Genomic DNA, 15901 nt, shown 5'->3' on the forward strand with positions numbered 1-15901 from the left:
ACAGGGATGATGACAGATTTTTTAAAGGGGGTGGGAACCACCGAGATAGCAAGGGACTCATTAAAGATGGATGTAAACAAGCCAGCGAGCTGATCAGCACAGGACCTCAGAACACGGCCAGAAATCCCATCAGGACCTGTTGCTTTCCTGACATCCACTCGCTTTAGGGTCCTCCGAACCTCGTCCTCCGACACAGTGATTGCATGATTATCGCTGCTCTGTCTGCCGCTTCCTGACGCACTGATCGGCAGAGTTGCGCTGCCTCGGTTGCATTCGAAGCGGCTGTAGAAAGAGTTTAACTCATCAGCCAGCGACGGGTCTGCTCTCACAGCTGCAGAGGATTTATTTCCAAAGGCACAGATGGTTCTCAGTCCCTGCCACATGCGTCGAGAGTCATTGAGCTGAAAATGAGACTCTATCCATTCCCTGTATTGGAGTTTGGCGGCTCTTACCGCCCGTCGGAGATCATAGCACAATGCTTTGTACTCACTCATGTTCCCCGACGACAGACCGGCGTTGAATGCGGCAGTGCGTTTGTTTTGTGCAGCACGGATTGTTCTGTCCACCCATGGTTTCTGATTTGAGAAGGTCCTTATGGTTATTGTATCTGTTGCTTGTTCGGTTAGCGTGTTTACAAAACTTAATGCTACATCCGTGAACTCGCTGACGTCAGATGAACTCTCTCGGAACATGTCCCAGTCAACGTCATCAAGAGCCGCCTGTAGCATAGCTTCTGAGTGGGAGGACCAGCGCGTCACTACTCTCTGCATCGGGGGTTCTTGAATGAGCCTTTGTTTATATTCCGGTGTGAGGAAAATGGCGGCATGGTCCGATTTGCCAGAAGCCGGTAGTGAGCGAGCTTTGTAGGCATTCTTATACTGAGAGTAGCAATGATCCAGTGTATTCGGTCCTCTAGTTGGACAGGATATATGTTGATAAAAGTTCGGCATGACCTGCTTGAGGTTGGCTTTGTTAAAGTCCCCCGCGATGATAAAAGCAGCGCCAGGATGTTTGTTAATGTAACCGCTGAGCACATCGTGAAGCTTAGACAAAGTCATGCTGGTGTCTGCCTGTGGTGGAATGTAAACAACGATGATTGATGAAAAATCCCGGGGCAGATAGAATGGGCGGCAGATGATGGATAAATGTTCCAGATGAGGTGAGCAGGAGCGCGACAGACTGGAGATATTCCTGGGGTCACACCATTTCTTGTTAATCATGAAACACATGCCACCACCTTTGAATTTACCGGCCTCGGCTGTTCTGTCCATCCTTAAAACAGAGAAGTTATCAGACGGCGTTACAGCAGTGTCCGGGACCGAGGTCGTTAGCCATGTTTCAGACAAACAAAGGATGTTACAGTCCCTAATGTCCCGTTGGAAACTTATCCTGGCTCTAAGATCGTCCAACTTATTATCTAAGGATTGGACATTGGCAAGCAGAATGCTCGGCAGAGGAGGGCTGTGTGCTCTTTTCCTCAGTCTGTTGCGAATCCCAGCGCGCTTCCCGCTGTGTTTCTTAATCCGTCGCCGCGGTGGATTATTCAAGTGGCCATTGTTCATCTCGGCGTTCCGGAGAATCTCAGATGGCCACGGTGGGTTGAGGATAAAGTGTCCTGAAACAGGTTAGTGCAGCGGTGTCCAATGTCCAAAAGTGTTCTTTTGTCATAAGTGATCAGTGCAGACGATATGTGTGTAAAAAAAGAGAGCAAAAGAAAGTACAAAAGTAGATAAAAGCACAATCTAAGTGGAGCGACCTGGACGGCATCCGAACTCAGCGGCGCCATGTAGTGTTGTAATTATAAACAAACACAGGTTTGTAGCGTAAATAGTTTTAACGTTTATTGCACTGTGCTATTTTCATATACATATATTAATTTACAGAAAATAGCTTCCTTCCATTTTGCAAAATAAGGTGGATACTATTATATGTGGCGGATTTTGAATTAGTTATGGGGGTTTTCACTGATCCTTTCCACAGGTAACATCATTACGCCATTAGGTGGGCCAGATCTACTAAACAGGGCAAATTAGCGTGAGAGCGCAATTCCAAAAAAGTGCTAATGGGAGTGGACATTTGTGTGGGTGATTTACTGACAATGCGCAAATTAAAGAACACCGACGCAGCCAGATCATTTCCATAATTACCAACACAATCTACCAAGAGCAGAGCAAATACGCATTTGTTTTAAGACATGCTTTTTTAGCGCAAATGTTAGTAAGTCGCGTTGCGTGATTCATTTTAATGCTCTCCTCCCATAAATTTTGCGTCTGAAAGGGAAACTCCTACAAATGCATATTCAAAAAGGTCAGGTGCAAAAAAAAAGTTATTTTCACGCCTTTTCAGCAATAATTCTTCACTGTGCATCCTTAGTAAATCCTGACAGTACTATTTTAACACCAAAAGACGGTTTGCACTGGCGCAAGCTGTTAGTAAATCTGGCCCTATGTGTGAGTCATTGAATCATAATTAAAAATCATTGATTAATTCTAGAATCAAACACCACTGTTTGTTGCTTGGAGACACGCGGAGGATTCTGCTTTGAATTTGTGGGGAACTGTTTCCTTTGGCTCAATGAAAATGGTCAAAATAACTGACCATATTGTGTATAAAATGTCTCAGGTTACGTGTGTAACTGTGGTTCCCTGAGAAGGGTAACGAGACGTTGCGTCCCCTTGAGGGCGCTATGGGGAATGCCTCCGGCATGACCAGTGTCTGAAGCATGAGTCTAAACACAACAATGAACTTGACACTGGCAGACGGCAGCCTATGACGTCACAACTGGTGAGGCAGAGAGTATAAAAGAGCACCTGTGAAATATGTCATCCACTTCTTGTCTGAAGGAGGCATGCATGAATTCCTGAAGCATGGCAAAGGGACACAGTGGCTTGTTCCCCTTCTCATGGTACCATGGTTACATGCGTAACCTGAGATGTTGCCTTTCGAATGGGAACTCGCGCTGCCTCCCCTAGAGGGCGCTATGGGGAACAGTATACCCACGCCACCATGATGAAGGGATCAGTGCTTTATTGGCTGAACTAAGTCAAAGACCCAACGGAGTCCTCACCCCTGCTCCAGCAACAGAATCATAGGTCAGAGCTTCTCAAGAACGGCTGCCTCAAAAGGAGAGAGGAAGCCTAAATATGTTCTTATTCAGGCCAGCATCCGAGGAGGCTCACAGAGAGCCTAACACTCAGAGCTAACTGGCTCGCAAAGCTCTGCAGAGTTAAGGCCTAAATACAACACTTCTCAAAATGAGACGCAGCCTAGCAACACTCCATACTAAGGCCAGTAGCCAAGGAGCCTAACAGCTTAGCATACTATCCTACCGCCTAGCCAAGTTCTAGAAGCGGAGGCCTCAATGAAGATAACTCATGCCTCACGCTCAGGACATCTTGTAAGGAGGCTCACAGATACTGTCCTAACAGAGCTCTGACAAGCGGAGGCCTCAATGAAGATAACTCTCTGTAGAGAAAGGATGCTTGATGATGCTCGCAGTAGATGGCTGAGCTCTAGAAGCAGAGGCCTCAGCATGATGACTCTCTAAAACAAGAGGAGGCCTAATTATGCCCCATGCTCAATACATCTTGTAAGGAGTCTCACAGAGAGCCTACAAATCACAGATACTGTCCTAACAGAGCTCTGGCCTCAATGAAGATAAGGGTGCATTCACACTTGGTTTGATTGCCTGGTCCGACCCCGAGTTCGACTGCTCTCCCCTGCCCCCGCTGGATTGCATTCATATCATTTTATTTGGGTCTGAACCATGGTTCGTTTGCGTCATCAAGCCAGCAGCCGTTTACCCCATTGCTTAGTATCGATGGTGCAGGAGAAGGCGGCAAAATGTGTAGCATTGCTCTCTTCACTTTTATATTTATGTTTTTGAAACATTTCAGCACATTATGGCAATTACATCTGTCTTACGAATGTACTGCAAATACTCAATGAAGATAACTCTCTGTAGCTAGAGGAGGCCTGACGACGCTTGCAGCAGATGGCCGAGCTCTAGGAGCAGAGACCTAAGCATGACCACTCTCTAAAATTAAAGGAGGCCTAAACAGAAAGCCTACAACCTGCAAAATTATGTCCTAGCGGAGCTCTGGCAAGCAGAGGCCTCAATAAAGGTGCCCAGGTGAAGCCCACAACTTTAGGCTCACCGCAGGCTCTCTGTGAGCAGGCCACACTGGCAGATAATCTAATCCCATGATGGCCCAGTGTGGGCCAGCCCGTTCAGGCCCAGAGCAACTTTTGTATCCTTTGGGCCACTGCAGGTTTTGTGTAGGCAGCCCTGTACTGCAACTAGGAGAATACAAACAACATTGACTGGCCATTGTTTAGCCACTCAATGGAACTGGAATGGCACAAACCAAAAGAGACCTTTTCAGAACCTGTGGTTTCATATATGCCAGGGATCCTCAAATCTGGCTCATGAGAGTTTAGTTCTAACCTTAATCAAACACACCTGAGCATGCTAATCAAAGTCTTCAAGATCATTGGAGCTAAACTCTGTAGGAAAGTGGATCTCACGAGCCATATTTGAGGTGTAACAGACAAGAGCCTATAAATAAGAATTTTGTGGGCAAATTTCTTCCTTACCACTAGGGGTGCTAGGGTGTTTCCGTAAGTAAAGCCATGTGGGTTGAGGGACTTAACACCATTTGAGAGATAGGTGGCAGTAATGCACTTATAAGTCTGCGATCCCCTGAAACGCAAGAAGAAGAAGAGGGAGTTAGCAATAGCACGCCACAGTAGCCAGCATGGCTCACCTGATGAGCACATTGTGCTGTGTCCTGGTTGGGAAATGTGTAATTTCAAGCCCAGTCTAAAGAAAGGAGTTTTTTTTAAGTGTATATTGCTGATGTTTTTTGCAGAGATGTTACATGCATGTATGGCCTATATTTGGATTGATGCTAAGAGTTTAAGACTGTGTATTTGTATGCATTTTAGAAGGACTCTTTATTGGTGAGGTTACCACATCATGGTCCAATTTGAATATGGATTTAAAGTTATTTTCGACGTGGGACCATAGTCTGGACTATTTTTGACTGTTCCTGGTTAGGAAGAGTCTGGTGTTTGAGAGCTGTGGCGTGTTTTCATTACAAGAGATTGGATTATTCATTTGCTATCAGTCAACTTCAGCCATGGACAGTTTTTGGACATTGATGTACTACAGATAAGACTTTCACACACATCAACTTTCACATGACGAAATCCTACAATCTTACATTGCTTTTTTTTGTACTTTTGTGTCTTTACATTTTTGGCTATATATAGCTGTATTAACCTGAACTGAATGTTTTCTATTTTGTATTTAATAAATTGATTTGAAATCCCTTTGACTACTGTACATTTTTGACAATACAGACATTAGTAATGTAGTGACTGCATCCATTTCTGATGTATAATAACTAGGGATGTACCGATACTGAGCTACTGTACTTGTACTCGTTAAAATGCCCCGATACCAAACGCCGATACCACACAGCATGTGATAAGTGCCATATTCAGACAAAGAAACACCAACAACAGACAGCAGAATGGAGTTAAGGATGTCTACTAAGTATATGTATGCAATGAATATAACGTTAAACATTCAGTATTAACGCCTGTATAGCTGATGTGCGCGAGCTGATAAACAAAGCACGCCGACTGGATTGAGCGCGCGGCGGCACAGATGCGCGAGCTTGTCGAGTGAATATACCTTTCTCACAGACATCACTGGAAAGTTTGTAGTTCGGTCGGATATGTAAAAAAACAAGTAAAACAATGCACAAGTTACTTAATGGTAGGGAGACAGAGAGAGACAGAGCGAGAGCGTGCACTTCTGTTGTGTGATCTTTGGTGTTCACTCACTTAGCACACGCATAATTTGGATTAAAACTAAATCGTAAAAATAAGACCATTTATAGGGGCATTCACTATAAACATAATTTATTTTCAACCTTAGGCATACACGACTTTCTGGCGAAAGTGAATCTAACAGCCTGTGTGAAATGCGCTAGGCTGTACTACTGTCCTCTCATTCTGCACCAGTACAAATACGTGTGCTTGAGTGTTTCTGCATTATAAGAGTGGCTTTGGAATATAAATTGCAGCACATTTCAGATGAAAAAACGCGACTTCTATTTCTGAAAATATCACAGTTAGAAGATTTATAACGAGTGGTTCCCTACATTATTACAGCAAAGCGCGTGATTACAGTACTAAGCTGCTGCAATGAAGCAGCTCTAATGCTATTAAATTACAGATGATGTACCATAGAGCAAAAAAAATTAACAATGAAAGTAACAAAAACTTGTAAAATACATTTTAATGGGCATAATTAAGTGTGAAAATAACCGAATGATATACAGTCAAACTTAAAATTATTCAGAGACCAGCTATAATTTTTTATATTTTTTTACTAGTGGGTGCAGGACACTATAGTTCATTTATGTAAGTGAGGATAGCAAAATAAAGTAAACTGTGACAAATTATACCCAAAATTTCTTCATACAGTGGACTACCAGTAAAACTTATACATATACAAAAATAATTCAGACCGAGTCTGGGAAAAACATTGAAGTTCAGGTTTGCATGAAGCTGAGTGACAGCATGCTCAGGAGGCTGCAGGCTGTCATTAAGGCTAAGGACTGCCCGACTAAATATTGATAGTTGTGTAAATCGTGTCATACTAACACAGCTGTCTGAATATTTTTTTGGTTGATTGTAATCTATTACATACCTTTCTATCAAAGTTATCTAACATTATCAAGCTGAATTTGTTCCGACACAGTTTAACTCTGAGTTCTTGTCATATTTTATTACCATTTTCTAAACTATAGCGAATAAACTGTGATAATATGATAAATGTTGAAGATGTCTGAATAAATTTAGGTTTGACTGTATCTATTTGATAAATTAAGTTAACCAACTAACATTATACATGCTCTTTTGGTTTCTGTACCCAATATTTTAAAAAAATTACAAATACAATAAAAATATTGGTATCAGTACTCTGTATCGGCAAGTACCAAAAATAAAAGTATCGGTATCGGGCGAGTACTGGAAAAAGTGGTATCGGTGCATCCCTAATAATAACTGTTTTTCCCAAAGACTTAAGTTATAGCTAGTAGCTGGAAAGTATTTAAAGTGAAAGATGTATTGTTTTAGATTAATAGTGCGGGCCCTGTGTACGCTCAGGATACTATGCATGGAGGCTCACAGAGAGCCTACTAATCGTAATGCTATCCTAGCAGAGCTTTGGGGAGTGGAGGCCTCAGTAAGATAACTCTCTCCAGCGAGAAGAGGCCTAACAATGCTCGCAGTATCCACGGAGGCTCACAGAGAACCTAGTCAACTTGGCAAACCTACTCTGGTTAAGAGAAACTGGGGTCTAACACCAATAGAAAGGTCACGAAGCACCTGGCACATGACCTTGCCATAAGCATGAATTTCAGGAAAGGCAGTCAGCGCATGCTCTCACCATAAACATGGATTCTAGAGAAGGCATGACGCAGTCAGCACGTGCTCTTACCAAAAGCATGGATATTACAGAAGGCATTTACAAAGGAGGCTCACAGAGAGCCTACAACTCGCAATAGTTATTATAGTGAAGCTCTAAGGAGAGAAAGCCTCAATAAAGATAGCCCTCTAAAATGGGAGGAGGTCTAACACTTGCAGTTGACATGAAGGCTCACAGAGAGCCTAACATCTTAGGCAACTACCTAACTACAGCACTTTTCTGTCTCTAATTCCTCAGAATTAGACACATAAAGAACAACAGTGTTAGAGTCAACAAGAGGAGCGAAAAAAGGAAAACAACTTTTTTGACTCGTCCGTGCTCTGCCTAATGGTGGTCACGGGACCCAACCGTGGGGTGTAGGTGCTCAACACTCATCCCTCAACAAAGAATCAAGTCCGGGTGGAACCAATTACTGTGACCGCATCGCGAAAAATGGATGCAGCGCAAGTTCCCATTACAAAGGGAACTTAAGTTGTTTACCTTCTTGTTTATTGAACTGTTTTATGAAAACAATATTGCAATGCTGGTCATGTCTTTCTGATATTCAGAACAACAGAACTCTTTATCAAAGCCTATTGCTTAAAAGTGGTACTTAGACTAGAATGGTCTAATGCTGATTTAATGTGATAAAGGATGCTTATGAGAAAGTATATTATTTGTTTTCTTGGCTCCATTAGCCCATTGCAAGTTTGTTGTAAAATGCACCTTTAAGAAAATTAACCATGGTTTTACTAAAAAAAAATAAAAAAAAAACACTATGGTTACTATAGTTATGTCACACAATGAGGTAATCCAAGGCATGACTATGAAGATGATGATTTACAATAACTTTTAATAGTATAGTTAACTGAAATAACTCAAAAAGGCAGGCAGGCAAAGAAGAACAACCACGTAAGACTGACGATACCGAACAAATGAGGATGCAAACTAATATACACCGGATAATTAGGTGAACACAGCTGAACACTAGGAAGCAATCAAATCAAACACCATGGCAACACAGAAAACCAAACTAAACCCCAAGCCCCCTCCACCGAAGGCGTGAACTCGCGCCAAGCAGGACGAACAAAGGAAGGAGGGAGGGAGGGGGCTTGGGAGGAGGACAAAGCAGTTGTGAAGGGTAGGAAGAGAGGCAGGCAGATGACCAGTGCAGCGACGATGGAGGGAGGAGCCAGGGAAGAGACAGTAGGGACCAGGGAGGAGCAGACGGAGGGAGGAGCCAGGGAGAAGACAGGAGGAACTTGAAGCAAGAGGAGGAGCCAGGCGGGACCCAGACCACAGCCATGAATGCGGCCCAGGGTGGAGCCGACGGAGGGAGGAGCCATGGTGTAGGAAAGGCTGACAACTCCAGGGGGCCGACTGACAGTGGCGGAGCAGGTTGGAGAGGAGCCCAAGGCAGAGACGGAGAACAGCAGAGCCAAGGTGACGGGGAGGATCCGGAGGGCCAAGGCGGAGCAAATGGCTCAGGCAACCGAGGCGCAGACGGGGAACCAGAAGACCACGGTGGAGCCGGAGTGACAGAGGACCAATGTGGAGTCAGAGGGAGGGAGGAGCCCAACAGAGGGATGGAGAGACAAGGCTCAGCTGGAGGAGTGTAGTCCCGAGGCGAGGGCAGGTCGACGACTGACCAAGGTGGAGCCGGCGGGACGAGGGAGCCCTGCGGAGCTGGTGGACTGACGGGCCAAGGCGGAGAGGAGGGAGCTAGGAGCTATGGTGGACGCTAGGTCGACGGGCTGAGGCAGAGTCTGGGACTCGAAGGCTGGAGGCTGGCCACAATACGGATGGAGAATGGTGAGCCCACATCACCGATGGTGGGCTAAGTTTGAGCTGATGGGTTGACAGGAAGCAGCAGAGGTGGAGATGAGGAAGGGATGATGACGATAGGAGGAGGCGGGAAAGGGAGGCTCGGAGGGAGCTCAGGATTATCAGGGGGTTTTGGAACGGTGTGTGCTGCCCACACACACCATATGGCCACTCCCAGCACCGGGAGCGCCAACGACAGGGGAACAACATCAGTGGTTGTGGCAGGATATACAAACAGGGCAGATAGGAGATTCAGGGCAAACAAGGGTTTCAGGGCAGACAGGAGGTTCAGAGGAAGGCAGAAGACAGGGCATATCACTATATACATTCAGATTTTCCTCTGAACTCAGTGCTCGCTCACCCTCAGTGGTGGTGCAGTGGGCGAGGCTTTCCTCCGCACCCTCACGCTCCACTGTGACATCCACCGTCGTGTGCAATGTAGCCGGCTCTCAAACCTGGTCAGACTTACTATGAGGCTCTGGCTCCGGGGCGACCTCAATGCTTTTGCTCCTTCTGGCGACGGCTCGTAGATCGCATTGGTCTCTGGCTCTCCGTCCGTGGTGGGCTCGGGCTGACACTCCGCATAGCGGGGTGATGATTGTCTGAGCCCTGGGTCTTGCTGTGCACTGAATCGGGGCCAGAGGCTCTCCACAGACCGGAACATTGCCTCCCTCCAGCTCAGTCTCGTGTTGTGTCTAGGAGGTCTACGGGGCGATGGTAAAAAGAACAACCACGTAACACTGACGATACTGAACAAATGAGGATACAAACAGAGGTACTAATATACACAGGATAATTAGGCAAACACAGCTGAACACTATAAAGCAATCAAATCAAACACCATGGCAACACATCAGACACACAGACCGGAAATGAACACAGAAAACCAAACTAAACTGAATTACATAGTGACAAGTTAAACCATGGTAACCACACATTAACCATGGATTTGATACACTAACCATAGTTTTTGTTGGAAAGGTATTTGTAGTAAAACTGTGGTTATACATATGATGTATAATCAATATGCCAAAAAAACATGTTTACTAAATTTTTACTATAATAAAACCATGGTTAATTTTCGTAAGGGCAGGATTCAGGCATATGTGTTATGTCTTCAGTATTTTATCATAAGTAATGCAGTTGCTTTGTTTGTATTCTGACAAATATGAAGTTCAACAACACAGCAAACCTGAATCATGCAACTGTGCATTCAAAAAACTGAGTTTTGTGATTTTAATTAGACACATAAAGAACAACAGTGTTAGAGTCAACAAGAGGAGCGAAAAAAGGAAAACAACTTTTTTGACTCGTCCGTGCTCTGCCTAATGGTGGTCACGGGACCCAACCGTGGGGTGTAGGTGCTCAACACTCATCCCTCAACAAAGAATCAAGTCCGGGTGGAACCAATTACTGTGACCGCATCGCGAAAAATGGATGCAGCGCAAGTTCCCATTACAAAGGGAACTTAAGTTGTTTACCTTCTTGTTTATTGAACTGTTTTATGAAAACAATATTGCAATGCTGGTCATGTCTTTCTGATATTCAGAACAACAGAACTCTTTATCAAAGCCTATTGCTTAAAAGTGGTCCTTAGACTAGAATGGTCTAATGCTGATTTAATGTGATAAAGGATGCTTATGAGAAAGTATATTATTTGTTTTCTTGGCTCCATTAGCCCATTGCAAGTTTGTTGTAAAATGCACCTTTAAGAAAATTAACCATGGTTTTACTAAAAAAAAATAAAAAAAAACACTATGGTTACTATAGTTATGTCACACAATGAGGTAATCCAAGGCATGACTATGAAGATGATGATTTACAATAACTTTTAATAGTATAGTTAACTGAAATAACTCAAAAAGGCAGGCAGGCAAAGAAGAACAACCACGTAAGACTGACGATACCGAACAAATGAGGATGCAAACTAATATACACCGGATAATTAGGTGAACACAGCTGAACACTAGGAAGCAATCAAATCAAACACCATGGCAACACAGAAAACCAAACTAAACCCCAAGCCCCCTCCACCGAAGGCGTGAACTCGCGCCAAGCAGGACGAACAAAGGAAGGAGGGAGGGAGGGGGCTTGGGAGGAGGACAAAGCAGTTGTGAAGGGTAGGAAGAGAGGCAGGCAGATGACCAGTGCAGCGACGATGGAGGGAGGAGCCAGGGAAGAGACAGTAGGGACCAGGGAGGAGCAGACGGAGGGAGGAGCCAGGGAGAAGACAGGAGGAACTTGAAGCAAGAGGAGGAGCCAGGCGGGACCCAGACCACAGCCATGAATGCGGCCCAGGGTGGAGCCGACGGAGGGAGGAGCCATGGTGTAGGAAAGGCTGACAACTCCAGGGGGCCGACTGACAGTGGCGGAGCAGGTTGGAGAGGAGCCCAAGGCAGAGACGGAGAACAGCAGAGCCAAGGTGACGGGGAGGATCCGGAGGGCCAAGGCGGAGCAAATGGCTCAGGCAACCGAGGCGCAGACGGGGAACCAGAAGACCACGGTGGAGCCGGAGTGACAGAGGACCAATGTGGAGTCAGAGGGAGGGAGGAGCCCAACAGAGGGATGGAGAGACAAGGCTCAGCTGGAGGAGTGTAGTCCCGAGGCGAGGGCAGGTCGACGACTGACCAAGGTGGAGCCGGCGGGACGAGGGAGCCCTGCGGAGCTGGTGGACTGACGGGCCAAGGCGGAGAGGAGGGAGCTAGGAGCTATGGTGGACGCTAGGTCGACGGGCTGAGGCAGAGTCTGGGACTCGAAGGCTGGAGGCTGGCCACAATACGGATGGAGAATGGTGAGCCCACATCACCGATGGTGGGCTAAGTTTGAGCTGATGGGTTGACAGGAAGCAGCAGAGGTGGAGATGAGGAAGGGATGATGACGATAGGAGGAGGCGGGAAAGGGAGGCTCGGAGGGAGCTCAGGATTATCAGGGGGTTTTGGAACGGTGTGTGCTGCCCACACACACCATATGGCCACTCCCAGCACCGGGAGCGCCAACGACAGGGGAACAACATCAGTGGTTGTGGCAGGATATACAAACAGGGCAGATAGGAGATTCAGGGCAAACAAGGGTTTCAGGGCAGACAGGAGGTTCAGAGGAAGGCAGAAGACAGGGCATATCACTATATACATTCAAATTTTCCTCTGAACTCAGTGCTCGCTCACCCTCAGTGGTGGTGCAGTGGGCGAGGCTTTCCTCCGCACCCTCACGCTCCACTGTGACATCCACCGTCGTGTGCAATGTAGCCGGCTCTCAAACCTGGTCAGACTTACTATGAGGCTCTGGCTCCGGGGCGACCTCAATGCTTTTGCTCCTTCTGGCGACGGCTCGTAGATCGCATTGGTCTCTGGCTCTCCGTCCGTGGTGGGCTCGGGCTGACACTCCGCATAGCGGGGTGATGATTGTCTGAGCCCTGGGTCTTGCTGTGCACTGAATCGGGGCCAGAGGCTCTCCACAGACCGGAACATTGCCTCCCTCCAGCTCAGTCTCGTGTTGTGTCTAGGAGGTCTACGGGGCGATGGTAAAAAGAACAACCACGTAACACTGACGATACTGAACAAATGAGGATACAAACAGAGGTACTAATATACACAGGATAATTAGGCAAACACAGCTGAACACTATAAAGCAATCAAATCAAACACCATGGCAACACATCAGACACACAGACCGGAAATGAACACAGAAAACCAAACTAAACTGAATTACATAGTGACAAGTTAAACCATGGTAACCACACATTAACCATGGATTTGATACACTAACCATAGTTTTTGTTGGAAAGGTATTTGTAGTAAAACTGTGGTTATACATATGATGTATAATCAATATGCCAAAAAAACATGTTTACTAAATTTTTACTATAATAAAACCATGGTTAATTTTCGTAAGGGCAGGATTCAGGCATATGTGTTATGTCTTCAGTATTTTATCATAAGTAATGCAGTTGCTTTGTTTGTATTCTGACAAATATGAAGTTCAACAACACAGCAAACCTGAATCATGCAACTGTGCATTCAAAAAACTGAGTTTTGTGATTTTATACGTTTATTCTACATCAGTATCCCACCTGATAAACTGTAAGCTTTTGTCAAAATCGACATTACCACCAATGGCTGTTGTGTTGCATAAGGTTATTGCTTATACCTTCTGAACTTTTTGACTTCCTGTCTCATTGCGTGCATGATGCAACATTGTCACCTGGTTTGTTTCAAAGCAAATCCAGCTGTCAAAACAGCACTCCCACACAAACGTTACCTTCTGAAACTGAGTTTAAGACATAGGAAAATTTAATGAGCACAGCATGACAATAACATTGGGGGTAAAGAAATACTGTTGCAGATGGTCACAGTGTAGGGGTTAAAGCTCTTAAGGCCTCGACTGGTTTTGGTCTGGACGGCTCTGAACTGTTTGTCAGAAGGGGGCATATGGAAAAAAGAGATGACAGTGAAGAGACAAGTCTGAGTTGATCTTCAGCCTGATGCTTTGTGCTGAAGCCACAGGTGATACACAGCTTATGGAGGACATGTGTAACAACTAATTTGAGTTTGCATTTTTCTTTCTTTCTTTCTAATAGGGTGGATACAGATGGGATGCATTCGTATTATTTGCTATACTGTTTGTTAAAATGTTGCAAATTGCATTACTACTTTAAACAGCTAAATATATTCATGTCACTTTACAAATACAAAAAACACTAAGTATTAAATTCAAATAACTTTTGCTTCCTCAGACACACATATTGAATTGTCCATGCAGTAATCACTGGCAAAATGGAAAACTTAGTTATTTTAAATGCAACATTTAATTGTAAATATAATCAGTAAAATGCATAATTATCTTAACTGTCTTATTGTATTTTCTATTTTAGGATCCAGTGATTCAACATCTCTCTTACTGCTGCCCTGGCATATTCTTCCTTTTCACTTTAATGACTACATGTATTCAGAAATAGATATTTTATTATTACTATAGTGAATGGGTCAGCATACCACTAGAACTATAGCTAACAAGCTATCTTAAGGGCAAATTTACATAAAACATGGTCTTAACCTTTTAGAATGAAGTGTAGGGTTAGGAATTGTACTTTCATAATGGTCAAAGACATACAGAATCTATGCTCCCTCATTAAAATGACTTAAATTGCTCTTCCAGTTTGCCAGTAATGCGTCTTTGGCAAACTGTCACATCCAAAAATGAAAAAAGAAGACTAAAATGAAAATGATTTTAGGAAAATCTGATTCATTATTGTACTCCATGTCAAAAAAATGTCACACCATGATTTTCATCAGCATGCCTTGTCATGTTAGTGTTTTCCTTCACTTCTCTCCAAATGTGGCATGAAATGATGTCAGATGTCCCATGTTTAAGATGAAGTTTATATTAATTTTAGCAGTCGGAAAGTACTATATAAATGATAAAGATGATTAAGTTTAAGTTTCCTGCTTACCATATTGAGTATTTTCCCTGTATTTACCCTATTTGTAAAATGTCAGTGTACCTCATAATAGTTTAAATAAAGCAAACAGTTTCACAGGACTCATTTTTAACAGAAGTTAGATTCACACTTAAGTCACTTAATGTATTCATGACCAACTGTTCATTTCATTAGCAGCAAACATTGTTCATTTTTTGGAGAGATACACTTTGTGGGTGTTGAGTGGGTGCATAACTGTGATGGATGATTCAGCTCTTTAAGTCCATATGTCAGAAAAAAAAAATTCTGTAGACTGAATTAGGGATGATATGTAATCAGGATATTACATCATCAAGATGGCATCGAGTTTTGATGACTGCAAGGTGGTCATACATTAATGAATCAATACATAAATAGAAACAACTAATCCCTTCTATCTCTCTATATATAACTCTACAAAGACATGGGCGCCACTGTTTAAACCCCACTTATGTTGCCACCCCTAGTATGATTTTGCAGTGAGTACTATTAATTTAAATGCATAATGTAAATTCACAATAGTTCATAAAGTAAAATAAAATAAAATGCAGCCACCAAAAAAAAATTGTAGATTGGTTTCACTGCCCTTTCCCTTCCCCTTACCCCCTCCCGTTGTTGACTTCACAATGCAAGAAGCAGGACTGTTTCGATCACAGGACAGCACCATGGCCGTAGCCAGCTATGAAGTCACCGAGGTCGGGACCTTGGTAAATTTTTCATATTCAAAAATCAATTTGTTCTCTGAATTACTAATTTGCCATTTAAAACTCCTCCTATCAGTGTCTGCATGTATAATTTGGTTTAGACAGTTTTCTAGAATGTTTAGCGTCTGTGTTATGAAAATGATCCGATGTACTCCGGTTACTGTCGGAACCTTGGTTCCCAGAGAGTGGGAACAAGACATTGTGAAGCGGGAGCTCCTCCCCTTCAAAGAAATCATGAAACCTTATAGGATAATGCCAGTACAATAAACTGTCCAATTGCCACTAATTATGCAAATCGCATGCAAATACTGATAAGCCTGGCAGTATATAATGAGAGCGACAATTGCCTCAGAATCTACGACGGAACGTTTGCACTACTGATGGAGCAGAGATCACGGCAACCTTTGCAATGTCTCGTTCCCGCTCTCAGTGATC

The sequence above is a fragment of the Sinocyclocheilus grahami genome, unplaced genomic scaffold, assembly GCF_001515645.1.
Source record: "Sinocyclocheilus grahami isolate Dianchi unplaced genomic scaffold, SAMN03320097.WGS_v1.1 scaffold1388.1, whole genome shotgun sequence".
Classification (NCBI taxonomy): Eukaryota; Metazoa; Chordata; class Actinopteri; order Cypriniformes; family Cyprinidae; genus Sinocyclocheilus; species Sinocyclocheilus grahami.